This window comes from Onychostoma macrolepis, chromosome 16 (genome assembly GCF_012432095.1).
Source record: "Onychostoma macrolepis isolate SWU-2019 chromosome 16, ASM1243209v1, whole genome shotgun sequence".
Classification (NCBI taxonomy): Eukaryota; Metazoa; Chordata; class Actinopteri; order Cypriniformes; family Cyprinidae; genus Onychostoma; species Onychostoma macrolepis.
This window is the reverse complement of record NC_081170.1, coordinates 3062060-3088395: the sequence shown is the minus strand read 5'-3', so window position 1 is coordinate 3088395 and position 26336 is coordinate 3062060. Positions and strand designations below refer to the sequence as shown.

The 26336-nt window shown below is 35.6% G+C and overlaps 1 protein-coding gene across 2 annotated transcripts in view; it reads left to right on the top strand.

The window, feature by feature from the left end:
* Positions 1 to 26336, top strand: part of LOC131521600 (mannosyl-oligosaccharide 1,2-alpha-mannosidase IA) — a 223757-nt gene that overhangs the window by 2415 nt on the left and 195006 nt on the right. The gene's annotated exons all lie outside the window — the stretch shown is intronic.

Below are 26336 nucleotides of genomic sequence, written 5' to 3'. Positions count from 1 at the left end.
ATTATGACATGCTGTAATTATTAGAGAACAAAATGTTGGAATTATCACTAAATGTTATAAATTATCACATAGTAAGTCATCTATTAGTATGAAATAAAATGTCAGAATTTTTATAAATTGACATACTAAATCCTGATTATGGCATAAAAAGTCAAAATTGCGACAGTGCTAATCCATAATTATGAGATGAAATTTTGACATTCTGTTATAATTGTGAGAAGTCAAAATTATGATATAAAAGGTTATAAATTAGGGCATACTAACTCGTAATTATGGATTAAAAAGTAAAAATGATTCGATAAAACGTTATCATTATGAGATAAAAATGTTGAATTATGACATGCTAAGCCATTATGCTGAGAGAAAGTTGGAATTATGACAAAATGATTAGATAAAACATTATTTTAAGATAAGTTAGAATGGTGACTTACCAAGTCATAATTATGGAATAAATGTCATAATTATGACGTAAAAGTTGAAATTTATCCCATAAATACGACTTAGTAATTGATTTAGACAATAAACTGTAGAGTCTTGGCTATGAAAAACTTAACATTTTCACTGTTATTGCACAGGAAAAACTGATTTTAACACATTGACTCCTGAAGCGGGGCATGTTGTCACACTATTGTTTTTGCATATTATAGGCTTTGAACGAAGACTGAAAGATTGAAATGATTATGAAATGCAAAACAATTTCAAACCACTTGCCAACAAAGATCTAAGGAAGTTGCATATAAAGTACATGTGACAACGTGCCCCATGCATTTGGTTCCTTACCATAAGCTAGAATCCACAGAGTCTGTATGAGCAGATAATGACTGCTGTGTCACTGATCAGGGTGTGTTTGTGTGGCAGTTGTTTGAAGCTGCCGGGTTGAATCCAGATAAAAGCCACCTTTGGTCTGCTTGCTTTGATATGTGTAATGCAGGCATCGACTGTGCCGCTGCAGGTTTGCTGTCTTCAGGTGAACGGATGATCGTTAGAGCTGTTTTTTCTGTGCTACTGAAAGCTCTTGTGTCAGAATGAGTTTCGCTCTCACATGGGGATGAGAGAGCTGAAAATGCACACCCAACATGCTTCAGTTATTACCGAAACATGAGCTTTAGTGCTGCTTTGCTGCTTTTTGTTTTGAGCGTTGTGCTTTAGTGCTGTTAAAGTGCTTGTTTTGTTTTTATACTAAACAGTGCTGTTATTATTATTACTATTATTGCTGATGTTTGATGTCAAGCTTTGAACTTCGGCATGCCACACAGTTTGTGCTCCAGATATGAATGATTCCTCAGAACATGTGTGTCACTTTAAGTAGTTTTCAGCATGTATAGGAAGCAGAATATATAGGATCTTTTGATGTGGTCCTGTAGCAATCACATAGCAACACCCTGACATCACGCAGCCAGTTTTGCATGGCCAAATGTTGTTTTTCCCCCCCAGCATTAAAATCAGTCCATTTTTTTTTTAAATACAATTTTTAAAATAAAGACTTTTTTTTTTTTTTGTACAAATAATTTTGAAAAGATGTATATACATTTTAAATATTTTATTTTATATAAATTATATAAATATTTTATTTAATCATATTTTCTATTTTAAAAACATTATGCATATATTTTTTCTTTTTTTGCATTGTTTTTTTATAAGACAAAATAAGTTTTGTCATATTTAAAGTTTGAAGTTGGTATTGTGTATGACAAATCCACGTCTTGTTTTATATATAGCAAATCTTTATAAGAAAATAATAATTTATGAAAATTCTGTCATTCATTTAGCCTCATATTTCTTTAAACCCTCGTGACTTTCCTTACTGGGACACAAAAGGTGAAATTTTGAAGAATATCTTTTCCAACATTAATGCGATGTCTAAAGACTGATCTGATTTGAGTTTATCAGTGAATACTGACTTGAGTTTGGGTCTGTTCCTCAGAAAACTCTTCTGACCTCAGAAGCGTGGAAAGCATTATACGACTTTGGTACTTTTTCACTCTGGTGTTTTTTTTGTTGTTGTTGTTGATGTTTCGGAGCTTGACAGCATTTTCGTTATATTTTAGGCTATTCTTCAGATTTTCATCTGTTGTGTTTGAGGGAAGAAAAAGTAATTGTGGTTTGGTGCGACATGAAGCAGAGAAAATGAGCAAGTTCTCATTTCGGGTGAATTTCTCCTGTAAATGTCAGAGTGCTGTTTATTCAGGTTCATATGGTTTCGCAGTAGTTCAAGACCTAAGGTCCAGCTGGCTGACATCATTGATTTCTCTAACTTACTGAAGCCAGACTTTGTGAAATGAGTAACTGTAGAAACACAGTACATTCCCAGTGTGCAGTGAGCGTATTGAAATGTCTTTTTGTGGCTATCTATAGCTGAAATTCTGCTTTGAATTTTCTATTGTGATATCATATTTCACAGCGTCAGAAGCACTGGACGGGTTCCAGAGCTGCGGGGTGTTTAGAAAGCCACTACTTGACTGGGTTTCTTACCTTGCTATGAAAGGAGTGGAAAATGAAAGGGAAAATCAAGTAATCGACAGCAAAAACAAATTATTTTTTTGTGCGTTTGACTTTGAAGTCAACTTGAAACATTGTTCGCAACCCACACTGAAAAAAAAATGCTGTTAAAAAAATTCACTATTAAAGTGTTTTGCATTGTGACGTAAATTTTTCTATCAGTGCTCATTTTGCATTAGTCAAACGTAAATGCTTATTTTGCATAAATCAAATCTAAATCCGTGCATATTTTGCATAAGTAATATCAACATATTTTGCAAAACGAAAATAGGGCCTATTTTAGGACCAATAGATGTTCTGTGCTCTGGAATTAATTTTAATATCAATGCTCATTTTGCATGAATCAAATAGAAATCAGAATGTATTTTGCATAAAGAAAATGGTACCTGTTTTAGGACCATTGTGATGTTTTGCATTGTGGCGTTAACTTTTAATATCAATGCTAATTTTGCACAACTCGATCATAAATCAATGCTTATTTTGCATAAATATGAAAATATTTTGCAGTTAAGCATATTTTAGGACCATTATGATGTTTTGCATTGTATTGTTAATTTTACTATCAATGCTTATTTTGCCTAAACTATGGCTGAAATGTTGTTCACAACATTTGGTGTAGAAACTCCGAAATTGGTATTAAATTTAACATTGAATTAAACATAAAATTAAGTAGAAAACTGAAATGCACTCCAATAATTTATGAACAATTTAAATTTTTTTATTCACAACTGGAGAAATCATATTTTACAGCACATTTTACTTTTGTAATCTGACGTGAAAACATATATTCAAAGACATATTTAGGGCGGGGCTTTATTTTTTGCGAGTTGAGAATCAGCAAATAAGGAAAAATGTTTCAGAGACTAAGGAAGCTTGTGAAAATAAACCATCTTTTCAATTCAAAATAATGAATAATCATCCGGATCGTGATTTTACGTTAATTGCATGTTGACTCTGCCTGTTTGTTGATGTGTATTAACCTGCACTGACCTACTTGCATGTCATTTCAGTGATTCATGGAGGGTTTGCAGTGTTGCTATTAAAGCCACATGCTGAATTAACTATTTAGGTTGTGCTGTTTTTACACAGTGTTTGCCTCACGGATGCCTCTGGCTTCCCTCTGCGCCGCCTCCTGTCAGAGCCATGCATATTCATGTCTGACCTAATCATCATAAACAGCACCATTAAATATTAATAATCCAGCAGACGAAGATCAGCTCTCCTGGAGAATCACTGCTATGGCTCTCAAAAGCCATCCTTTTCTTAGCTTTTGGGAGAAACTACAGATGGAAATAATGTATATTACTGTTTGAAATATGAGTTTGGATCTTGTTAGCAGTCTTGGCAAACAGTGCATGCTGAAGTATGGTAGTTTTGCTCATTTGTCAAGCAAAGTTAATCTGTTCGGCCAATATTATTGAATTTGCATTCAGCAGGTGTTCAGCGCTGTGTGCTTTAGGCTCGAAGGACTCAAAAACAAGGACTGACTTTACATATGTTCTCCTTGAACCATCGGAACCATCAACAGTGAGTAAGCTTGATGTGAACGAAGTCAAATATTCTCCTTAGAGTTTCACTGATCCAAGTTGCAGTTTATTTTGGCTCAGAATCACCTGCTAGGACTGGATCGGATGCTTTGATTAACACGTAAAGCGACCAATCAGTGTTCATTTCTGTTGTGTGACTTTCAAGGATGAGGTAATCTAAAACCAGATCTAACTAGCCTAATAAAACTCATTTTGAAACACATGATGTTAAAACTAGTTCTTGGAAGCATCATTGTAGCCGTTTGTGATTACTCAAGAACGGATCTCAAGAAAACATTTCAATGCAAACTTTAAGACTGATTCTGCATTAAGAAAATTAAGCCTATTATAACGTTTCGCAGTGTGGTGTTAATTTTAATATCACTGCTTGCTTAGCCTGAATCAAACATAAATCAGTGCTTATTTTGCATAAATAATATCAGCATATTTTTCATTAAGAAAACGAACCCTGTTTTAGGACCATTATGGGGTTTTGCATCAATGCACCATTTGATGTTTGATGTGCCTTAATTTTAATTTCAGTGCATAATAAATCAAACACAAATGAGTAGCTATTTTGCATAAATCAAATGCAAATCACTGCTTATTTTACATAAATAATATCAAAATATTTTGCATAAAATGAACCCTGTTTCAGGACCATTATGGCTTTTGCATAGGTGTTAATTTTACGATTAGTGCTTTTTGCGTAATCAAACATAAATTGATGCTTATTTTGCGTAAATGAATGCTTATTTTGATAAATAATACCATATTTTGAATAAAGAAAATAAATCCTGTTTTAAGACCATTATGATGTTTTGCATTGTGGAATTACATTTAATATCAGTACTTAATAAATCAAACATAAATCATTGCATAAATAAGATCAACATTTTGTGTAAAAAAACAAATTAAAATTAAAAATAAAAAAATAAATAAAGCCAGTTTTGCATTGTGGCATTACTTTTAATATCAGTGCTTATTTGGCACAAATCAATCATAAATCAATGCTTATGCATGAATCAAATAAAATCAATGCTTATTTTGCAAATATAATATCAAAATATTTTGCATAAAGAAAATGAATCCTTTTTTAGAACCATTATGATGTTTTGCCATGTAGCGTTAATTTTAATATCAATGCTTATTTTGCATCATTCAAACATAAATCAATGCTTATTGATTTAAGAATATATTTTGCATAAATAAAATGAAGTCTTTTTAGTACCATAATTTTTTTTATGCATTGCAGCATTAATTTCATTATCATTATTCATTATTATAATATGCTTGAGCCAAAGGTGGTGCTTGTTTATATGATATATGGATGCAAAAAACTCTTTATTTAGCTAAATCTTGTGCTTTTCTGATACATGTTTATAATCTTTTCTAGTTGGCTGTAGCTGCACTCATGGCACCCACTGAAGGTTGGAAATGAGTTTTAGAGCTCAAAGTCTAGAGGAATTTGCGGTTCGCATCCACGAGCATGTGAAGCTTGTCGAGTCTATGGCCTCTCATTCGTCAGTGCCTCCCTGCTTTTGTCACGGGGCGCTGACTGGAGGGTTTATCCCCTGTTGGGACATGCTGAATGGGCGTTCACCGCTCTGCGAGATGGATAGAGTTACAAGGAGCAGCTTGGCAGAGCTCGGCCCGAGGCTGAGAGAGGGAGAGGAGCCGTGCTCTTTGATGAGCGCTTCCTCTCAGGAAAGCCAAGATCCTGTTCCACTTCTCGGAGCGGAGGAGGACGCCGCGGGCCTCGGAGCTGATGGTGAGGGGGCAGGAGAGCGCAATTAGCTTCTGGCTATTGAAATGGGGATGGAGAGCGGCCGCTAAACGAGAGTCATGATTAAAGCAGCTGTTCTTCTATTTGAGCCTGCGCCGCTGAGATTTGCCTTTCTCAATATGGGCAAACTCAACTTGATGCGATTAGTGCTTGGTTACATATAAGCTAGATTCGGTTGCCACAGTAACTGTGATGACTGATGTATTGCACAGGCTGGTGAACGAGCTGAAACATGGCCGTTTAGAAAATTAGTCAATATTTGGTCAATTCTGTGTTGAATAAGAGTTCAATCACCATCGTTTATTAAAGGAATAGTTCACGCAAAAATAAATTTTCCTTAATGTTCTCACCCTCAGGCCGTCAAAGATGTAGATGAGTTTGTTTCTTCATCTGATTTGGTGAAATGTAGCATTGCATCACTTGCTCAGCAACGGATACTCTGCAGTGAATGGGTGCCGTCAGAATGAGTCCAAACAGCTGATAAAAACATCACAGTAATCCACACCACTCCAGTCCATCAATTAGCATCTTAAGATCCAAAATCTGAATGTTTGTAAGAAACAAATCCATCATTAAAGCATTTTTAAGTCCATAATCAATAATAATGCTTCCTCCAGTGCAAAAAGTGGTCTGGTCTGAATCAGGAGAGAAATCTGCACAGATTGGTTAGAAGCCAAAACCGTTCTAAACAAATACGTGTTTGTGGATTTTGACGTAAGAGACAACAGGAGATGAACTTTTTCACTGGAGGAAGCGTTATTATGGATTATAGGCTCGTATTTTAGCTGGAAGCAATGGTTTGAAGTTAAAAAGGTCTTGATGGATTTGTTTTTTACAAACACGCAGCTTTTGTCTTCACAAGATGTTAACTGATGGACTGGAGTGGTGTGGATTACTGGCTGATTATTGAAAGTAAAAATGAAGTGGCGTGTGGCTAGATATGATGACCCATACTCAGAATTTGTGCTCTGCATTTAACCCATTCAAGTACACACACACACACTGTGAACACACACTCGGAGCAGTGGATTATTGTGATGTTTTTATCAGCTGTTTGGGGACTCATTCTGATGGCACCCATTCACTGCAGATGATTTTTGGGTGAACTGTCCCTTTAAAATTGGGCAACCACCAACTGTCTGACCACTAATTGTTTGCACAGGACACGTTGTTCAAGTCCTTCTGCATTTGTTTTGTATGTGTGCTACACATGCAATATTTTTTTTTGCACGCATGCACTGTATTTGTTTGTGTGTGTGTTTCTGTCTTTTTGAAGTTACTGTATCAAGCTAAATGTAGTTCAATTTTGGCATAATTTTCCATGACCTTTGAAGTTGTTTTAAATTGTTATACTATTTCACAATATTATTATTATTTTTTTTAAACTGTATTTTTAATCAAATAAATGCAGTCTTGGTGAGCCTAAGAGGCTTCTTTGAATGACACAATTTTTTTTGTTTTTTTTCTATAGTAATTTCCATGACTGTTTCCAGGCCTGGAGTAACCCAAATCAAAATTTCCCTTAAGTGTCCAGGTTTTCCATGTGACCCCGTCAAACTCTGTGTTTTTTACTCCATGCTAATGCGCTCCTTCCAGTTGTTTTGAATGCAGGAATGCGTCCTGCGTGAACGGCCCATAAGTGTACTTGCAGTGTAATTCGATAATAAACATCACTGTGATTATGTGCTGTAATATAACTGAGGGGAAAATGCATTAAAATGTCTGGTTTTAATTTGTGATCTAATTCAAGTCGCTCCATTGACGTTTTGTGGAGCCTCTTTCAGCTTCTGTGAATATTAGGCTATATATTTGTGGCGTTTATTTATTTATTTTTTTATTTTTTTAGAATGCAAGAGTTTTTCAAATATGCAAAACTCGTTGAGATGCAACACTGTGATTCATATTTTATCAAAATTATATTCATGCAATTGCAGAAGATTTATCTAGTGCGTGGAAAACTTCAGCAGTAGTTGCGCAATGTTAAAGTGTAGGATCAAGGTCAGGAAAAGCAAATGATTTACCGGTTGTTTGGTCTCTAAAGGAGCAGTTTGTTTGTTTTGCTTGTTGCACAAAGCTCCATGTTTGTTATTTCGAGTTGCTTTGCATCAGATTCCAGTAAGCAGACACGGGTGGACGTGACCTCTGCATGCGCTCGGCTCCGCTCCCAGCCAAACGCTCTGCTGGGGACCAGAGTTTTCCACTGCGCGTTCAGGAGGGTTTCTAGTTCAAATTCTAGCTTTTAAGCTTGCGGTCTGCTTCAGTACATCGCTTCAACTTTCAAACTGGTGCTTGAAAACCTCTACTCTTTTCAACCACACACTGGCCGTGTAATTATGGACGTACTAATTATAGAAAATCAGACGCTTGAGAAAGAGACAATGACATTGTCATGGTTCTGATGAGGGTTTGGCGGTCTGGCATTATAGACCATGCTCTGGTCGAAATGTGTCAGTTGGAAGAGATTTTTCTGTACTGCATGTATAGTGGTACATTTCCAAAAATAGGTAGCTTAGGTCACTAACCTTTTTTTTTTTTTTTCTTAAATCTCCCCACTCACTCACTCTCTCAATCTCTCTCACACACAAACACACACACACACACACACACACACACACACACACACACACACACACACACACACACACACACGTGTCTGGTTTGCTATCCTTGTGAGGACTCTCCATAGGCGTAATGCTTTTTCTACTGTACAGAGCGTATATTCTATTGCCCTACACCAACCCTACACCTAAACCTACCCCTTACAGAAACTTTCTGCATTTTTAGATTTTCAAAAAAAACTTCATTGTGTGATTTACTAGCTTGTTTACCCGTGGGGACCTCAGTTTAGGTCCCCACCGTGACACGAGTCCCCATGAGTCTGTGTGTTTTCCCACCTGAATAGAAAAACAGGTGTACGTATACACACACACACACACACACACACACACACATACTGTATATGAGATTTAGAAAAAAAAGGTCCCACTTTATATTAGGTGGCCTTAACTACTATGTACTTGCATTTAAATTAATAATTTGGTACAATGCACTTATTGTGTACATGTGTGTTCTTAAATTGTGCTTATATTTTAAAAAATACCTATATGTAATTACATCTGTAATTAATTTCTGTAATTACATTTATAATTACACTGTTGACCCATCATACATACATACATACATGCATACATGCATACATGCATAGATGCATATACAGGTGCATCTCAATAAATTAGAATGTTGTGGAAAAGTTCATTTATTTCAATTTAACTCAAATTGTGAAACTCGTGTATTAAATAAATTCAATGCACACAGACTGAAGTCTTTGGTTCTTTTAATTGTGATGATTTAGGCTCACATTTAACAAAATCCCACCAATTCACTATCTCAACAAATTAGAATACTTCATAAGACCAATAAAAAAACATTTTTAGTGAATTGTTGGCCTTCTGGAAAGTATGTTCATTTACTGTATATGTACTCAATACTTGGTAGGGGCTAAAATTTACTTTCATCTGAAAAGAGGGCTTTGGACCACTGAGCAACAGTCCAGTTCTTTTTCTCCACAGCCCAGTTAAGACGCTTCTGACGTTGTCTCTGGTTCAGAAGTGGCTTGGTAGCCCTTTTCCTGAAGACGTCTGAGCGTGGTGACTCTTGATGCACTGACTCCAGCTTCAGTCCACTCCTTGTGAAGCTCTCCCAAGTGTTTGAATCGGCTTTGCTTGACAGTATTCTCAAGCTTGCAGTCATCCCTGTTGCTTGTGCACCCTTTCCTACCCAATTTCTTCCTTCCAGTCAACTTTGCATTTGATATGCTTTGATACAGCACTCTGTAAACAGCCACACCTTTCAGTAATGACCCTCTGTGACCATCAGTAATGACCATCCTCGTCTTCTGGATCATTGCCAAGTTGGCAGTCTTCTCCATTATTGTGGTTTCAAAGAACAAGAGATACCCGGAATTTATACTGTATGGATGGTCATTAATTCAAACTCAAATGTAAATATTCTAATATTTTGAGATACTGATTTTTGACTTTCATGAGCTGTAAGCTCTAATCATCAAAATGAAAACAAAAAAAAACTTTTGAAATGTTTAACTTTACATGCAATGAATCTAAAATATATGAAAGTTTCACTTTTTGAAATAAGTTACAAGAAAAAATGAACTTTTTCACGACATTCTAATTTGACATTTACCTGTATATATAATAAAATAGAATGTTTATAAAAATATAAATATTTAAAATTATTTATAAAAAAAATAATAAATAAAAAGCTTACATGTGTTATGATGTAAAATGACTGACTCTTTTTGGATGGAGCTTTTGAAGATTTTTGTCATACTGCTTTTTCGCTTAGTTTTCCTTCAGGTTATTCCATCTACAGGACTGTTTTTTTTTTTTTTACACATTTTGGCCTGTCTGTTTATTAGCAGCGTTCTCTTTTCTCGGTGGTGTTCTGTCATTTGTAGTTCAGTCCTGTCGTCCGTTTGTGTGGCCGTAGCCTTTGGCGCTGCGCTCTCTGTTGTCACATAGATCACGACTGACGATGTTATTGCTGTGGAAGAATAATGATTGTGTCTTCGGCTCCATCTGAAGCTTAATCTACTTCACTTGATTTAAAAAAAAAAAAAAAAAAACTGTTTTTGTACGATATGTACCTCTGTTTTTGAAAGCATGCAGAAATTACATTAACAGTCATGTAGTTACAACAGAAGTCTGTGTGATAAGACATAATAGTAAAAATAGTAAAAGCACATATTGAAAGTATGTTTATAATGCTTAAACATTGATGCTTGTTGATAAAAATCCATTTTACTTTTCCATCCATCCAGTCTGACTCTATTTTAGTATGTAACTCCCATGTTTTATGAACCAGTCAATTCTTAATGGATAAAACAGTCCTTCTGTAAATTAGCTTTCAGTAAGTAACCGTCTGCAGTGTTTTGCCTCTAGACGTGCATCACTCTAAACATAGTTTTTGCTTGTTGTAGGTAATTCTCTGTGGTAGATGAAGCTGTTCTGAACCCAGAACATGGAGAAAGGATGAATCTTATTGCTTTAGGCCTTCATCTCATCTCTGAGGTGCTTTTATTCTGGTCTGATTGGTCAGAATCAAAATCTATTGTGCAATAGTGTTGAAAGCGTGATTATTTTTTTTTTTTTTTTATTTTTTTTTTTTTAATTCCTCTGATTGCTTTTTGTTCGCATTCAGTGTTCAAAGAGAAGCACAAACTGTTAAGCAATGAATTATTATTTTAGCAGGTACCGTATCATGTTGTGAAATGTTTTTCATTATCAGTTCAACTCAAGTTTATATGATGTTTATACAAGTGTGATTGTCAGTTATGTTGTTATTATTATTATTATTATTATTATTATGGTTTGGGTGAATCTCATGAAATCAAGAACAGACTTTTTTCTCCCAAATATCAAAATAAAATCATGCATGCTCATTTCAGTAATGCAAAACATCTTATTGATGTAATGTGAAAAACATTTATATATATTTTTTTAATGTTTGATGTATTTATGACAGTATTATTTGTTAAAAATCTAATGTAAATCACCATTGAAAATAATGTGATTTTAATATCAAAATTCATACAATGAATATTTGAGCAGTGAAGTCCAACAATAGGTTTAGCTTTAGGTTTATTAAAAATATTATTTTTGGGATGAAATGTGACCCAGACATGCCTTTCATGAGTATACATGATGCAATATTATTTGCTAAACATCATTGTGATTATGTTTGGGAACATAAACTGTGGGAAAATGCATTCAAATATCTGAATTTGTGATTTGATTTGAGCTCTTCTATTGGATTTGGTGCCTCACAGAGTATGTTTATTATATTTTCGAGTTATTCTTCATTCAATAAAGATCAGAGCAGGAATGCAAATCATGCAAGTAGCACATTTCACAGAAATGCTGTTTAATGCAAAAGCGTTGGAAATGAAGCATCATGTTTCAGCCGCCGTGACGCGGTTCATCAGGATGATGTTCTGCTGGTTCCAGTGATTGCGAGCGGCGTCTTCGGTTCAGTCAGCCGTTGCGAGTGATTTTCCACTGGGGCGACATTGGTAGAAATAGTTTTTAATTAACTGGATGTTTAGTGCGTTGCCCTGCTTTTGGGAAGGGTGTTTTGTTCATTACCAACACAATTAGGCCGTTAATGAAACAGCGGTACACAGAAATCATTACAGCCCAAAGGACTTGAATCATTTTTCCTGTTTAGCTTGTGTGGGAGTGACAATATCTGCCCACTTTGTTTACAGAACGAAGCGAAGAGCAAATAAATTGCAGTCGTGTTAATGATTGTACATCAGTGTGTTTTCAACTTCTTGTAACACAGAGTGACAAATAATGAAGCATCGCTTTTCAAATGTCAGAGAATATATAATGCGTTTTGTTTGCTGACAAACTTGCCATTAAATGTTATAACGCAGCATCTATATAAATAAAACTCAATGCTTATATTTTCTTTTTTATTGGAGTTATGAAGTTTAGCACAATATTTTACTGTAGTCATTTCTATTATTATCATACTGTATACATTATATTGTATATACTTGTTTTTTAAAGATAAGTGTGTATATGCAGCCTGTGTACAGTATGTGTATATTTTTTATTTTAAAGTTAAATAGTTTGCTATATTTTACTGTAGTACATTTTTTTTATTAGATATACAATAATATAAAAATACTTGTGTGTGTGTGTATATATGTGTGTGTATATATATATAATTTATATTATTTTTTTATTTTACTGTAGTGATATTTATTAAACATATATATTTTTTCTTTTACTTTTACAGTAGTAATATAGTAAGGTATCTCACACTGTAGTCATTTCTATTATTACATTTTCATACTATATACTTAGTAACACTTTAGAATAGGGAACACTTATTCACTCTTAACTACGACTTTTCCCTCAATAAATTCCTAATTTGCTGCTTATTAATAGTTAAAGTAGTTACGTTGAGGTATTGGGTAGGATTAGGGATGTGGAATAAAGTCATGTAGAATAAGGTATTAATAAGTGCTTAATTACTACTAATAAATGGCTAATATTCTAGTTATATGCATGCTAATAAGCAACTAGTTAAGAGACCCTAAAATAAAGTGTTACCATATACTTAAAGGGTTAGTTCACCCAAAAATGAAAATTAGCCTGTGTTTTACTCACCTTCGAGGCACCCTAGGTGTATATGACTTTCTTCTTTCAGACGAATCATATCGGAGTTGTATTAAAAATTGTCCTGGCACTTCTAAGCTCTATCATTGCAGGCGGCGGGTGTTTCTGTACAACAGTCCAGAAGACGTTAAATAAAGTGCGTCCATCCATAATAAAACATGCCTCACACGGCTCCGGGGCGTGAATAAGGCCTCCTGTAGTGAATCAGAGCATTTTTGTAAGAAAAATATCCATATTTCAAATGTAATACAGAATTTTTTTCTCATTTCCGCTGACTGTGGCACAAAACGATAAGCACAAAACGAGGATTTGTAAAGAAAAATGTCAGCGGACTTAGATATAAGCCAAGAGGAGAAGTAAGGAAACTTTGCTGCTTTTGCTCCTGTATACAAACTCGAAAGTAGCATATCTCAGAGGCACTCAAGGGCTTCCAGCATACGACAGTCAGCAGAAGTGAGAGAAAAGTGTAGAAATTCAGCAGGTGATTTACTAACAATGCGCATATTAAAGAACACAGACGTAGCCAGATCATTTCCATAATGACCAGCGCAATCTAACAAGAGCAGCGCAAATTACTGCCTGCTTTACCGACATACTTTTTTTAGTGTTAAGTAATGGCGCAGATACCAGTCATTTTAACGAGCACAAACGTTAGTAAATCGTGTTTAATTATTCATTTTAATATTCTCCTCCCATAAATTTTGCCTCTGAAAGGTTAATTCCTACAGATGCATATTCAATAAGTTCAGGTGCAAAAATGACTCTTTCCACGCCTTTTCAGCGCTAATTCTTCACTGCGCGCCTTTAGTAAAACCTGGCAGTACTATTTTAACGCCAAAAGACGGTTCGAGCAGGCTGTTAGTAAATCTGGCCCAATAAGTGTGTGTGTATACAGTATAATTTTTATTTTAAAATGAAATAGTTTACTGTAATAAAATAGGAAATATTCTTATTTTAAATCAATTTTGTGCACTTACATTTTTAAACCTTTATGCTTACATTTAATGTGCTCTGTTTACATTCCTATTTCCACTGCTTTTTCATATTCTTCAGGCTAACTTTAAGCATATTAGGGTGTTTTTGCATGAGCTTGGCTTGACGTCAGAGTTTGGTTTGGTTGAAAGCAGCTTTCTGAGCTCTGTTTTGGACCAGTGAAGCGCACATGAGTCCACTTGTAAAGCCGGTCTGGTCTGAACTCTGTCACAAGTGGCATGAAAGCCGCCCGGTCTCTCTCGCAGAAGTCAACCGTTACTAATGATGTTTCATTTGCATAATGCACTATAATGCACGTCTCATTGCTGCTGCTTTGAGTAAATTGCCTTCAGAGAGTGACTTGTGTTCTTCACATATTTAGCGGTTTTGTTTTCTTCAGGTTTTACCTAGTTACACTGGTAAACAGCTGCTAGTATTCACGGTTATACTCATGTTAATGACACTAACTTAATGCATACTGTTGAGCTGAGAAATCAAAAACATAATTTGAATATACAGTTTATTACTTGAACTTAAATATTTTGAGAATTTTACTAAGAAATATATTACTTATTCATTTTTATTATTTTTCTTAATAATTTGACTATATGTTCAGGTTAAACTCTGAATATTTTGCCAAAATATTTTACTAAATACATTATTAGATGTCTCCGATTAAGCGATTGAGATGCTCTGTTGTTGGATATAATAATGAATATAGTAGTCGTCATTAACTCCCGACATCTGAGCTGCTGAAGACGCAGAGGATTAAGGTTACTTTCGCTTTGAAGTGAATGAAGCACGAATCATTCGTGATCCAGCTTCATCTACAGAAGAAGTGAGTATAATGTGTTTTTTATGAATCTTTGCAAATTGCCTTTCATAATAATGTACTAGTTAACCAGTTTCACGGCTGAAGTTTAGAGATGGTCCTCACTGCAGAACACAAGATCCAGGGGGTGTGGTTGGATCTAGATCCAACTGCTCCCACTTTACATTTACCTAAACCTACCTGTCTCCACCCCCTGATCCCTAAACCTACACATCCCCACTCCTAAACCTAGCCATCTCCACCCCCTGGATCTTTGTTCTGCAGTGAGGGGCTACTGGAAGTTTACAGTCTGCTCGTCATGCCACAGAAGAGAGGGCAGGGTCAGCAGAGCTCATTAGAGTTTAAAGCAACATGGACTAAAAAAACAGCTTACTGAAAACAGAGCTGATTTTGACACGGGAAAAAAGGTGTTTTTTACACTACCATGGAGAAATTTTAACCAAAGTACGTTATAGACTTTTCATTAAGACTCTAAAGAATCATATCAACTTGTGGAAAATGGGCATCCGATGACCCCTTTAATGTTATAAAAGTTAAGTTAGCTCCTGATGGTTTAGCTGTGTTTTCTTTTATGCGACCATGACTTCTCATGCATGCGTGCTAGTCATATGGCACAAACACAGTGTAAAACGGTTTGCTCGGGCGGTGGGTGTAACGGCTGTGTCCGGAAGTGATCCGCCCTCTCTGTGTTTGTCGTGTGGTTTCAGAGAAACCCAGAAACAGGAAGTTGTTTTGCAGGTGTGGTTGCGCTCGTGCAGAAGCAGAGCCCAGAACCCCTCTGCTCTGAACTGGACCTTAAGTTTTCATTAGGTAATATATCTTGGGCAAATGGCAGAAACGTTGAAGTTGGTTTATTGTCAGATTGAATATGAAAGTGTTTCCTGTTCACTCCTTTCCGTTTTCACACATGCAAAAGCTACTGACCTAATAAAGTCAAGAAATGGGATATTCAACAAGAAAAGTTTTTTGCAATAGGAACATTCATAGAGAATCATGCATCAAAACATTTTAAGTGATTTTTATTTTTTTGTTGACCTTTAAAGCTTCAGAATGTGAATAATTGCTTTTTATACTTTAAGAGATAAACAGATAAAGTAGTTGCAAGATATAAATGCAGAATTGTGATGTATAAACAGAATTGCAAGATATAAACAGAATTGTGATGTAGTGACGTATAAACAAATAAATAGAATTGTGACAAACAGAATTGCGAGATAGAAGCACACAATTACGACGCATAAACCAAAATAGAATTGAGATGTATAAACAATTGCGAGAGATAAACAATTGCGACCATATAAACACAAAAAATAGAATTGTGATGTATAAACACAATTGTGACACATAAACAGAAATAGAATTGCGACGTATAAACAATTGCAAGATATAAACACAGAATTGTGATGTATAAACAATTGCAACAAACAGAAATAAATAGAATTGCGACACATAAACAGAATGGCAAGATATAGACAGAATTGTGATGAATAAACAATTATGTATAAACACAAATAAATAGAATTGACAAACAGAATTGCAATATAAGCACAGAATTGCGACATAAACACAAGAATAGAAAGTATAAACAGAATTGTGAGATATAAAGACAATTGCGATGAATACATACAAAAAATAGAATTGTGATGTATAAACAATCGAGATATAAATAGAATTGTGATGTATAAAAACAATTGCAAAAAAACAAATAAACAGAATTGCGATGTATAAACAAAACAGTGACCTATAAACAGAAATAAAGAGCATTGCAGGATATAAACAGAATTGTGATACACTGTATAAACAGAAATAAATAGAATGGCAACGCACAAAGAGAATTGAGATATAAACATAGAATTGTGAAATACAGAATTCACAATTACCTTTATTTTTTAGCCTATGGCGGAAACAAAAAGGGAAAAAAACAGAATTGTAATATATAAACTGCTTTAAATGAATATAAAAGCCGCTATAAATTGCAGTGAGATCCTGCACAGCATCAGTTTTACAGTTTATTTTTTAGTGTTTAGAGCTGATAAACCGTGTCGTTCATACTGTATCTCTCTCTCTCCTGCACACCAATCTGGTGTGTCTCCCACCTTTCATCAGACGCTTATGTACATCCACATTTCTATTTAAGGGCCCTCCGGGGCCTACAGGTGTGAGGAGTCCCTGTACTGAACCTCTGAGGGTCTGTTCCAACTGTTTGGCTCATCGGTGTCTCAAGAGACGCTCTGTTTCTCCTAATGGGATGATAAACAAAGAAATGTGTCTGGTTTCTCCAGGGAAGCAGCGTCGTACAGTAGATGTGCAGCTTTGTGTTCTCCTTCCTCTGAATAAATCATCTCTACATAAGCACTACGGCAGTACCTCAGTGTACGTGATTTGCTGTTATATCCTAGTTGTTGTTTGCAGCAGTAATTGAGATTGTTTATTTTAAGATGCACCTATCCTAGATACTGCTGTGTGTATAAAATAGATCCTCAGTTTGAGTTGGGGTCAAATAGCCCACATTGGATTTTAAAACTGCTTGAAATTTTGGGTCTTTTTCTCATTTAGGGTCATAAACGTGCATGTGAACTTTTGACACAGGTGCGTTGTGGAAAGGCTGTGCAAACTTTGTGTTTATGATGGTGTTGGGGTCAAATCAAAACCATTGGTTTCCATGCAGTTTGGCAAAATCAACTTTGTTAAAGACAGTCTCCACGTGGAGAACATCTTAACGTTTGTTTTTGAATAGAAAATATTAATGCAATGCAATAAGTAGGGTGGAAATGTGCTTGATTGTCATGAACTGTGCAAACAATGCAAAATATGTAAATATGCTTCTTTATGCATATAAGAAATTGCAACATGACAGAAATACAGGTTTTGTGAAACCGACACTGTTTTCACTCTAGCTTTATAAACTGAAAGTCTGCAGTAATTAGTAATCTAGGTTACTCATTTTAGGTAATATATTCTCACTACTTTTTAGATTACTTTTAGGTTACTTTTTAATCAAACTTGTTTTTAAACTTACCAATAAATATACTATATTGTTATAAAAAGCAAAGACTATGAATAATTTACTGCCAGTGTTTGAATATGTAATCATGTAATCCATAAAAAGTAACTGTAATGTGATTGAGCATTTTAAAATGAAATGTACTCTAATTACAAGTACTTCAATTTTTGGAATCTGATTATGTAATCCAGATTACATGTAATCAGTTACTACCCAGTAATGGACAGTTTAAGTTGTATTTAACCTGGAATATTCCTTTAGCAGTGAATCCGACTGTATTTTGTCAGCAGGACTCAATACGGCTTAAGAGTATCGTCACAGTCTGTAAGTTTAGCCGAGCATGCAGCGGGAGACAGATACAGATACAGACTGCATTGCTATTCAGGGCCGGAGAGCGAGACGGCATCTCATCTGAGCCGGCAGGAGGACAGGATCGCTCTCCATTCACTCACACACCCAATGAATAATTAATGCAAGCAGAGTAGATGAAGTCAGCTCTCAAAAAGAGCCAGTTTGCCCCCAGATAGTCGCGTATAGTCAGACGTCTGACTTGAAGCATGAAGTCTGTTCACACTGCAGCATTCTGGTCATAAACCGCTGTTGGAATGCATGCAAACAAAAATCTGAATAAACTATTATGCAATGCTCATTTTCTATATTGGTGGATGCAAAGTTCCACGTTAATGCTTTCGCAGGTGTGTGTTTATTGCATTTTATAATTATTTCTCCTCATCTCTCTGCTTCAGTGGATGCAGCACTTCAAATATCCCTGAAATGTAGACTCAAAGCCAGATGTTTTTTGATGACTCACACAAATCCACAACAAAAATCTCATAAAGCTGATCGTTAAGTGTCTGGATGTTGTTGCAGTAACGGTCCCCTAAAGCTTTGCACAGATCTGTGCGCACAGCATAACGTTAAACTGCTGATGCACAAGCCGTTTTGGGCAGTTTGATTAATACGGTTCTTTTTAATAAACAACAGACCTTGATAAATGAGCTGACCAGTACAGTACTGTCAAATGATACTCATGAAATCATAATGCTCAAGAATGATTGCTCAGAAAAGTGAACACTACTAAATATACTTAAAAAACAAAACAAAACAAAAAAAAAACACTGATATTACCATTGAGATGAATGATGATGCTAACAGATAAATCTCACCAGGTTTTTATGGACGTTTCAAACATGAAAATGTTTAGTTTTTGTATTTTTAATTAAAAATGGCATCAAATTACACCTAATTTCTTTGCGTTTTCAGCTGACATACAAATTTGGAGTGGGATTTATTTTAAAAAGATCCAGGAAACTATTTTTACTCGGAGTAGAAATTTCTAGTAAATTTAACAGCATGTTTTCAATTCTCGGCGACTTTAATTAGTTATTCCCAGTAAAGTTTACTTTGTTTCGAAGTACAATTTACTCGCACTTTGTAGAATTTTCTTAAAGGTCCCATGGCATGAAAATTTCACTTTGAGGTTTTTTAACATTAATATGAGTCTAGCCTGCCTATGGTCCCCCAGTGGCTAGAAATGGTGATAGGTGTAAACCGAGCCCTGGGTATCCTGCTTCGCCTTTGAGAAAATGAAAGCTCAGATGCCCAATCTGGAATCTTCCCTTTATGTCGTCATATGGGGAAAGGTTACCTCCCCTTTCTTTTTTGAGAAAATTAGCTACTACCGTGCGAGGTGAGTGCAATATTTTTTTTTTTTCCTCGAGAGACATTATGGCTTGCAAACAAGCGAAGTTGCTCAGTGTTTGGATGTACACGATAGCAAATCAGAGCAACATGAAAAGCCAACAACTTAGGCTAGCATTAGCTACATGATGATAACTGTAACAGCATACATAAACAAACCAACTAAAGTACCGTATCCAGACACAATATTTTAAACTAACCATTCGGAGACGTCCTGCTGTAGCCGCTGAGTTGCAACTTCATCCGGTGCTTCTCCATCCGGATCAGATTCTGGGTCAAACTGAAAAGCTTGAAGGACTGCGTGTCTACGAGCCATTGCGATACATCCACTGTCAACATTAGCGCATGGTAGCGCAAGCTGGTTAAGGCCACACACCCACCCTCCACCTTGCCCCGCCTCTCTCCTCCTCATTAGCATTTAAAGCTACAGACACAGGAATGGCACGTCCTAAGGAAAGCTGACTGTGGGACTGGCTCGTAGTGACTGAAATTCTGCACCAAGGCTGAATTTCGGGAAAGAGACTTCAGATACAGTACTATGGACCACTTAGGCCTATATAAAAGCATCCAAAAAGCAGCATGTCATGGGACCTTTTAAATGCTTAAAAAAATACTCAAATTTTTAATACTAATACCCATCTTATTTAAATTCCTGAGTAAGTTTTATTTGTTGTCAAGTCACCTTTATTTATATAGCGCTTTTAACAATACAGATTGTGTCAAAGCACTTAACAGTATCAAATTAGAGTGTCAGTAATGTATAATGATAAGATTAAACACTCAATTTTCAGTTAAAGGCATTTCGTTATTGAATTCAGAGATGTCATTGTCTAACTCAGTTTAGTTTAAATAATATCTGTGCAATCAAATCTGCGATAATCGCTAGAAATTAAGTGTCCCCAACTGAGCAAGCCAGAGGCGACAGCGGCAAGAGACCAAAACTCCCTCTGTGACAGAATGGAGAAAAAAAAACCTTGGGAGAAACCAGGCTCAGTCGGGGGGCCAGTTCTCCTCTGACCAGACGAAACCCTCAGTTCAAAAGTTTATATTTCTATTTTAATTTTGTTGCAATTTCTAACAATAGTAGTATTATGTAGTTAGGTATTTTATTATATTTTAGTTATTTTGTTATTTTTTTAGTTTTATTGTATTCAATCAAGGTTTTCACTGGGGATATGTCTCTGGGGGTCATCTGGGTGTCCTGGTCTCCACTGACGATCAGGGCTGTAGACATCATCTCTTGGTGCTGATCCACCATCTGACTGGATACGGACTGAGAAACAGAATAGGAAAGAAACAGACAAATATTAGCGTAGATGCCATTCTACTTACGATGTAACGAGTACATGTTCCCGGTTCCGGTTGATCTAATTAATGCAGCCTAACAATCCTTTAACGGATTTGAATAATAGAAGCGTATTAGTGTGTTATGTGTAAGCCAGGCTAAAGAGATGGGTCTTTAATCTAGATTTAAACTGACAGAGTGTGTCTGCCTCCCGAACAGTGTTAGGTAGATTGTTCCAGAGTTTGGGTGCTAAATAGGAATAGGATCTGCCGCCCGCAGTCGATTTTGATATTCTAGGTATTATCAAACGGCCGGAGTTTTGAGAACGCATTGGACGTGGAGGACTATAATGTGATAAGAGCTCGCTCAAGTACTGAGGAGCTAAACCATTCAGGGCTTTATAAGTAATTAACAAGATTTTGAAATCTATCCGATGTTTGATAGGGAGCCAGTGCAGTGTTGACAGAACCGGGCTAATATGGTCATATTTCCTGGTTCTAGTAAGGACTCTAGCTGCTGCATTTTGGACTAACTGTAGTTTGTTGATCAAGCGTGCAGAACAACCACCCAATAAAGCATTACAATAGTCTAACCTTGAGGTCATAAACGCATGAATTAACATTTCTGCATTTGACGTTGAGAGCATTGGTCGCAATTTAGATATGCATTTGAGATGAAAAAATGCAGTTTTACAGATGCTAGAAACATGGCTTTCAAATGAAAGATTGCTATCAAACAGCACACCTAGGTTCCTGACTGATGAAGAAGAATTGACAGAGCAGCCGTCAAGTGTTAGATAATGTTCTAAGTTATTACAGGTGGGGTTTTTAGGTCCGATAATTAACACCTCTGTTTTTTCAGAATTTAGCAGTAAAAAACTACTCGTCATCCAGTTTTTTATATCGACTATGCATTCCGTTAGTTTCTCAATTTGGTGTGTTTCACCGGGCCGCGAAGAAATATAGAGCTGAGTATCATCAGCATAACAGTGAAAGCTAACACCATGTCTCCTGATAATATCTCCCAAGGGTAACACATAATGTGTGAAAAGTAACGGCCCTAGCACTGAGCCTTGAGGTACTCCATACTGCACTTGTGATCGATATGATACCTCTTCATTCACTGCTACGAACTGATGGCGGTCAGATAAGTACGATTTGAACCATGCTAAGGCACTTCCATTAATGCCAACAAAATGTTCTAGTCTATTCAAAAGAATGTTGTGGTCGATAGTGTCGAACGCAGCGCTAAGATCCAGTAGAACTAATAAAGAGATACAACCACGATCAGATGATAGAAGCAGGTCATTTGTAACTCTAATGAGAGCAGTCTCAGTACTATGATACGATCTAAATCCTGACTGGAATTCCTCACAGATATCATTTTTCTCTAGGAAGGAATATAATTGTGAGGATACTACCTTTTCTAGTATCTTTGACAGAAAAGGGAGATTTGAGATCGGTCTGTAATTAACTAGATCTTTGGGGTCAAGTTGTGGTTTTTTAATGAGAGGCTTAATAACAGCCAATTTGAAGGTTTTGGGGACATATCCTAATGACAATGATGAATTAATAATAGCCAAAAGAGGATCTATGACTTCTGGAAGCAGCTCTTTTAGTAGTTTAGATGGAATCGGGTCTAACATACATGATGTTGGTTTAGATGATTTAACAAGTTTATACAATTCCTCCTCTCCCACAGTAGAGAATGAATGGAATTGTTCCTCAGGGGATCTATAGTGCGCTATCTGATGCGATACTGTAGCTGACGGCTGCAAGGATACAATTTTATCTCTGATAGTATCGATCTTGGAAGAGAAGTAGTTCATAAAGTCATTACTGCTATGCTCTTGGGAAATGCCAACACCTGTTGATGCTTGATTTTTCGTTAATTTAGTTACTGTATTGAATAAATACCGAGGGTTATGTTTGTTTTCTTCTAGAAAAGATGAAAAGTAATCAGATCTAGCAGTTTTTAATGCTTTTCTGTAGGATAGGGTACTTTCCCGCCAAGCTAAACGAAATACCTCTAATTTAGTTTTCCTCCAGCTGCGCTCCATTTTCCGGGCTGCTCTCTTTAGGGCGCGAGTGTGCTCATTATACCACGGTGTTGGACTCTTATCCTTAATCTTTCTTAAGCGTAAAGGAGCAACCGCATCTAAAGTGCTAGAAAAGAGAGAGTCCATAGTTCCTGTTACATCATCAAGTTGTTCTGAGCTATTGGATATGCTGAGGAACTGAGATAAGTCAGGGAGATTATTTATAAAGCAGTCTTTTGTGGTAGAGGTAATGGTTCTACCATATTTGTAACAAGGAGTTGGCTTTACAGCTTTAGCTATATGGAATATACAGGAGACTAGATAATGATCTGAGATATCATCGTTCTGCTGCCAAATTTCAATGCCACTGACATCAATTCCATGTGACAGTATTAAATCTAGAGTATGATTTCGACAATGAGTAGGTCCTGACACGTGTTGTTTAACACCAATAGAGTTATAATGTCTATAAATGCTGATCCCAACGAATCTCTTTCATTATCAACATGGATATTAAAATCACCTACGATTAGGACTTTATCTGCAGTCAGCACTAACTCTGATAGAAAATCTGAAAATTCTTTAAAGTCTGTATGGTGCCCTGGTGGCCTGTATACAGTAGCCAGTACAAACATCACAGGGGATTTATCATTAACACTTGTTTCTTTCTTTGTGTAATATTTATTTTTTTAAAGCATTACTAAAATTGATGTGGGAAGCATTAACACTGATAATGTGTTCAATATAAATATCTGAACCAAAGCCAATTCCATTGAAAGACAACATTTTACATGAAAAATATTTTTATTTAATGTCTGAATGATTGTAAATGTATTAATTCATTAAAGTAACAAAAAAGGTAAGGAATAAACAAATCTTTCAATCTTATTTCCACAATTCTTAGTTAGATGAGATAAAATTGCAATCACATATGTAGTACTGTAAAGTTATTATATTGTATAGGTTGTACATTGAGAATAAGCTCGATTTACTTTGGAAAACTTGCTTCTGGGTCCTTAATGTTTAGATATAAACAATGCAAAACAGTGCACACGTACTATGAATTAATAATTCATTGAATTTGAGCTCTATTTGAGCACATTCAAGGCTAACAGAGAAATGAAGCGAAAAGCGTAGATTCAACCAAAGTTTACAGAGGTTTCTTATGTGCATTAACCTTACATTGTTCATACATTCCCTATATCAGTAGAAAATTAATGCTATGTTAAAACAGATAAGGTGATATTTTATATTCAAAACTGATAAGTTGTTCACCACTTACAGCCTTCAGAACAAAAACAACTCAAAAAGCAAAACAAAGCAAGGATTGCATTATAATAACCTCATCTGTCTGCACTTCAATGCATGGAGTGCAGATTCCCATTTAATCCAGCAGCTCTAGAATGATGTCAGACTCAAAAATGCTTGTCTGTGGGCAGGTTATGTGGTAACAGTCGTTTGCCTTACAATCAGTGGAAATGGGCCAGTTCAGAGAGAGATCACAGATCAGACAAAATGTGTGTTTACAGTCGGGATGGTCTTCATTAGACTGGATTCTGCAGCAGTTCAGATGGGCTTGACCTTGAAGATTTTCTGCTGAAGTCTTCTAAAAACAACAGTTTATCACTCCAAGAGTTGCTAGAGGCCAGACACTAACCCCCAGTTTCACAGACAAGGCTTAAGCCTAGTCCTCGACTAAAATGTAAATCTGAGCTGTTTCAACTGAAAAAAACTTGCACTGACTGATCTTAAAACATGTCAGTGCCTTTGTTTTGTTTTAAGATGAACACCAGTAATGCTTTTTTCTAAGGCATATTTATAAAAATGTCCTAATTGAACTATGGCTTAATTCTGGCTTAGGCTGAGCCCTGTCTATGAAACCGGGCCTTAAAGTTTCACTTTTAAACTCACGCTACAGCATTAACCCCAGTGTATGCATAATTTTATATTTGCGCAATTGCAGTGCTAAATTGCATCTGCATGCTCAATTGCATGCATATAATATATATTAATATACAATTTTTCTTTAGATGTTTTTGATAGCAATGCACCAAATTGAAACTGGAAAAAAAAAAAAACATTTTGCTAACAGATAATGTTTTCCAGGTTAGACATTTTAAACACACAAATCTCAATTTGTTTTTTTATTATTATAAATAATGTCATATTACACATTTTTCTTTGTATAATATGCTAACATGCACTGAAACACAATTTGGAGTAGGGTCTGCTTGAAAAAAGGCTTCACACAGTTCTTTGTGAGAAATACTCAAGTAAGGTTTACTTTGTTTCAAAGTACATTTTACACTCAATCTGTTTGTAAAATTTTCATTTTATAAAATACTATTAATTTTAATGCCAATACCTTCTTACAAACATTGTTTACAATCTTTCCACAGTTTAAGGGGAGACACTGCAGGCAAAAACGCTTTTTTTTTTTTTTTTTTTCGTGCACCTGTCAATTTTGAAATTTTGGGCTTTTTGGTTTTTCATAAAGTGTTTTTTCAGACTAGTAGAACGAAAACATCCAAAAGACACTGTTAAGTGTTTCTTTTATAGCACTTTATCTATTTGTGTCAATTACAATACATATTTTTAAAGGCCGTTTTCTCAAAATGAGTTTTTTCCCCTACACTGAGCCATAAATCTCCACTTCAGTAGCACTTACACACACCAAACTTTACATTTTTATTCCTGTCTATATCCTGAAGGTTTTTACAGAGGGATTTGTTCATATATAATTTGCTTGATTTATATACAACATTTTAATCCCCCCAAAATTGTCAAAATATAGTGTTTTCTGTCTGTTCTAAGTATTTTCTGAATTATGGAGTGACAAAATGAGATACCCACAATTCCCTCTGTAAAAACTTTTGACTGTAATATGTCAAAAAAAATTAAACAAGAATTTTGAAACTGACTTCATCCAGTGTTTAGATTTTTGTACTAGAAATGTATGCAAATTAGTGCATATTTCATTAAATAATGCCTCATTTGCATGTTTAAACCTAACATTTTAGAAAACTTGTAATACAAAACATGTTTGCAATTATCAATGTAATCAATCAACTAGGTAAGTAAGGCGATAACTATTAGTAAAATGTTTTACCCTATTCACCTGCAGTGTCTCGCCTTAAACGCTGATTGAGCATTTACATGAGATGTGGTACATTTCCGTACGCTGTATTGTATCTTTTGATGTTCATTCGTGTTTTTGTGCTGTAACTAGTAGTAAAGAGGAAGAGATGATCAGTTCATGTGCTGCTTAAACTGAGACACTACAACGATCTGTCACAACACGCTAAAGAGCATCACAACCACATTTATTGTTTGTATTTCATGATAAAATTTACATGAAATTTAGACTTAGTTATTTGCACAAGTTATTTGAAGCATTAAAGTAGACCGTATACTTGCATTTAACATGCCTTACGTGCATATAAAATCATAAATTGAATTTGATGCGGACACTAAAATGAAATGTCTAG